The following is a 5,025-nucleotide window of genomic DNA, read 5'->3' as shown; positions in this document are numbered from 1 at the left end:
ACTCTCTATTGTCAAAACCTAAGATTGGACTTTGACATATTTTTCAGACTTGTGCATTCTGGCAACCAACTGATGTCACCAGAAGCCATGGCTCTTACCAAGGAGCTGACTCAGCTGGTGACCCTCAACCCAGAACCTGAATCAGTGCATGAAGATAGTTTGAACACTCCTGTGATTTCATCTCCAACCAATCAGTAGCACCCATTGCTTAGATGTCTGCCTTCCAAAATATTCTTAAAAACCCTGGCCCCTGAGCTCTCAGAGAGTTGGATTTGAGAAACGTCTCCCATCCTTCTGCTTGGCTGCCCCTGAAATTTTTAAACTCTTTCTTTCCAACAAAACCTGATGTTCTCAGTGCATTGGCTTTTCTGGACATTGGGGAAAACAAGCCCATCAGGCTGTGACACTCTAGCCACAGAGCTAAGTTTTTAAACTTCATTTTGCTCCCTCTCATGGTATTAAAAGCTGGAGGTTATCCTATGTAAAATATAAACATCTATTAAAAATAATGCCTTAAGAAAACTTAAATAGGGGGCAAAAGCATATAAATTTTAGCTATGTGGAGGAAAATATTTAGTAAGTTGGTTAATTTCTCCAAACAACACATTTTCTGAGTGAAAATTTGCTGCAAGAAATGGGTATATTGAGAATAACAAGTAAATTGATTATTAATATTTCCGATATGTAAGTATAAAATTTTGGGGGCAAAGTAGAATGTTTTATAAAGAAAAATAGTTAATTTTTATACAAATTTATCTTCTCCATATATGAAAAGTTCTTATTTTTTCTTTCCAAATACTTATGTATTTCGAATGTCACTTTTATTTTGACTTGAAAATGTTATCTTTATTGCTCTCAATAATGTTAATTTGCTGTGAATTTAATGTTATGACTGGTAACACACTAGTTGTCTTCAAGAACACAAAAGGTGCTGGGCATGGTAGTTCATGTCTGAATCCCAGCAATTTTGGATACTAAGACAGGAGATTTGCTTGACCCAGGAGTTCAAGACCAGCCTGAGCAACATAGGAGTCCTCCCCACCTCCCCAGCCACCTCTACAAATAATTTTAAAAATTAGCCAGGCATGGTAGAGCATAACTGTGGTCCCAGCTACTCAGAAGACCGAGGTGGGAGAATTGCTTGAGCCCAGGAGGTAAAGACAGTGAGTCTTGTTCACCCCACTGTACTCTATTCTGATTGATAGAGCATGACAGAAAAAAAAAGGAACACAAAAGGTGCTTTTGCAGAATAGGCAGACCAGGTACTTTCAAACTCTACTGAACAGAAGCTATCAGGAGGAAATAGAAGTTATGAGAAACTTAGAGTGGGCTATGAGATGGTGTAAGAGAGCATTGTACCTTGTATCAAAGCAATGTGAGTTTTAAAATATGGAAATTGGCTGGGCACAGTGACTCACACCTGTAATTGATAGTGACAAGAAGCAGCCAAATGCCTAGGCAGATAGGGGAGGTTCCCTGGTGAAACCCCACATTCAAGCCAAAAAGGACAGCCTGAAGGCTGAAAGACCTGACTGCTGGTCCCAGATGAAACCCATGACCCAGAGTGAGAACTTTTGTTCTTATTTGCCTGCCCTTTCCTGATTAATTCTTTCTGAATATTGCCTTTTAACCAATTGAATATTGCCTTTTCCAATACTGTCTATGGCCTGTCCCTCCCCTATTCTGATTCCATAAAAGCCCTGAACTCAGCCACATTGAGGATACTTTCCTGCCTTCGCATCCCCTCTCCACTGAAAGCTGTTTTCATCACTCAGTAAAACTCCTGACCTTGCTCACTCTTCATTTGTCAGCATATCCTCATTCTTCTTGGGCACAGGACAAGACTTCAGGAACCGGTGTGCAAGCCAGACTTGGCCTGGGTGGGCTGAGTGGGCAGGCCATCTCCTGCAGCAGATAGCATGGCTGAGTGAGGCCCAGGCAGGGCTTTGCCAGCCAGAGATCTCCAGTTTTCAAAGTGACTGAGAAACAAACCTGTGTCATAATCTCACACTTTGGGAGTCTGAGGCAGGAGAATTACTTAAGCCCAGGAGTTTGAGATCAACTTAGGCAACATGTCAAGACCTCATCTCTACAAAACATAAAAAGTTAGCTGGGCATGGCAGCATGTGCCTGTAGTCTCAGCAACTTGGGAAGTTGAGGTGGGAGGATCATTCGACTCTGGGAGGTTGAGGCTGCAGTGCGCCATATTCATGCCACTGCACTCTAGCCTGGGCGACAAGAGCAAGGCCCTGTCTCAAAAAAAAAAAATGTGTATATATATATATATATATATGGAAATATATATATATATGGAATAGATTACAGGGAAGGCTTTATATTCAGCTGGTTGCCTCTCTCAGAAACCAGACAGGTTTGAATAGAAGGGGAAACATTGTGGAGAACATTTTTCTCCTCTAATTGTTTGGTCTCTTTGAGCAAAATGATGTTTGCAACCTGCTCTCCCATCCTTGAAATGGATTACAGTTCATCTCAGTCAGTGAAACTGATCAGAGTAGAAAAAATATATATATTTACTGAGGTAACAAAATAAAAGCTAGTCTTCTCTTTCTATCCCTCCACCTGGCATTTAGACAGTGCTTTCTTTTGCTGGAACTTGTAGGAGACCAGAATATGCCACCCCAACTATGCCTTTTTGGGATACAGATTATTTTGAGCTGATTATTTTGAGAAACAGCAGACATAAGAGAAGCTCTGAAAACAGCATAAATAACACTTTGTAAAATAAGTTTACATTTATAAAATAAATCTTCATTTGTAATAGTGTCTTTCTCTCTACCAGAAAGATAAGAATGACTATAATTCGCAAGAGGTTTATCAATGGAAAAAGCAGCAACTTAAGTGTGCCTAACAAAACTTACTCTTGTGTGCCTTACTTTTCCTGGTCACCTGCCCTTAACTGGCCACCCCACACCCTTTCTCTTTGTTTTTAGTTGAAGATGGTATATATATATATGACATATATATAATATATCATATATCTGATATATATATGACATATATAAAATATATCATATATATGATATATTATATATGTCATATATCATATATCTGATATATGATATATATATGATATAATGTAAACAAGCTTCTCTTTGTTTTTCTCCTGTTAATATGTCCTTTTGTTATACCTGCCCTAGCTGAGAACCTAGAAAGGAAGGAGAAGATATTTTTTTCTTCTGTACAAATTTTAAATCACCTATAACCGAAAATAGCAACAAAAAAGTCTTAATCAGCTATTATAAAAATGAATTTCCTAAACCGAAATACTTACCCAAATATTGAAACTGGGTTTCTCATATAAAAATCTATGAATATTTAACAGAAACCCTCAGCTCTTATGTATTCACGTATATTTCCATATACAATGTTGTTGGCTAGGTTCTGGTGTACTGAAAAGAAAAATACCTAATTAGCAGTCATCTAAATTGAAGAAAAAATGTAAAAAGAAATATAAATAATTCCATGAATGTATTGCCTTTGAGGAACAAATTGAAAGAGCTTTTAAAATAGTAAATTAAGTTATAAATATGCTGCTCTAAAATACTTCCTTGTGGCTTAACTTAGCACTTCAGGAAGGCAAAGTATATTTACCTGCATTTTGAGTGTTGTATTTTACAGTGTGTTTGCTTTTTCTCATTTTGGGCAATCTTTTGGTGCTCCTATGAAATTTTGAATATCCAAGGCACTGGGAATATATCAGATTAACACTCAAACACAGGGATACAAAAGAAGCACGATCAATAAAACCTTCCTAATAGCCAACCTATCAAAGGTACTGAGATCTATTTAATGAATAATATGAATGTAAAAACAGTGTTCCTTCTTCTTGACTGATTTCATATTTGTGTTTCCTCCATAGTCCTTCTATTGACTTGTCCTTAGATTTTTCATGATGCTGAGAAATACCTTTGTGATTAGACCTCAGCTTAATTATCTCTCAACCTTCTGCCCTCCCATGGGGCTACATTCTTCTCTAGCCCTCCCTGTACCCTAAGTTACTTCTTCTCTTTTCAGAGATTTTAAAATAGTACAAAAAACTAAACAGATTGGAACACATTGACAACCAGTCAAAAAACTTGGAACCCAAACTAAGAGGAATTATTGAATGATCTGGCAGAATGGATAAAGGAAAAAAAAAATGTCTAATAGACTTTGCACTGTGTGTCTCACCAAAGCACCCATGCTGCACGGTAATCACTCTCTAGTTCAGGAGAGAGGTAAAATATTTCTGCCTGAGAGTTCTTAACATACTTGAAGATCAATTTTAAGTCACTTTCAGTTTTAAACCATCGAACACAGACAGAATTCCTATTTTGAAAGTGAGACAGATAACATTTGAGCACAACAGAGTGAATGATAATGTTGGTAGTGCTGGTGGGTTCTTCCGCCACACCTTCTCCATTACTCCTCTAGTATGCTTTCTGGACTTTTATAATATGAGAATAAGTCATGGCAGAAAGTCTTAAACTCCACAATAGTTACCAATAAGAAGCAGAAAGTTAATAAACATTGTACTTGAGTAGAATCAAGGAAAGCAGGCCATCAGGGGCAGTGCCTCACAGCTCAGACAAGGACTGCCAGGACTCATGGGAATGGATGGTTGGGAATGTGAGTCCAGTTCTTTCCATAGTCACTGCCGCTAGAAAGTGCCAACTCCAAGTGACCCAGTCTTTTCCAGTAACTCACATCACTAAAACAATATCCATTCATTAGGATTTATTTAAAGTGGATCGTGAGCTAATATAAAACTTATTGAATCTATACTTTGTTGTAGGTTTTTTTTTTTTAACCTTGTGAACCCAAAATATCTGAGATGAGTCTCAATCAATTTAGAAAGTTTATTTTGTCAAGGTTAAGGACATGCCCGTGACAAGCCTCAGGAGGTTCTGATGACAAGTGCCACAGTTTGGCGGGGTACAGCTTGCTTTTATACATTTTAGGGAGACATATCAATCAATACATGTAAGATTTACATATTTACACTGGGTTGATCTAGAAGGGTAG

The sequence above is a fragment of the Nomascus leucogenys genome, chromosome 4 (assembly GCF_006542625.1).
Source record: "Nomascus leucogenys isolate Asia chromosome 4, Asia_NLE_v1, whole genome shotgun sequence".
NCBI lineage: Eukaryota > Metazoa > Chordata > Mammalia > Primates > Hylobatidae > Nomascus > Nomascus leucogenys.
This window is presented reverse-complemented; position numbering follows the sequence as displayed.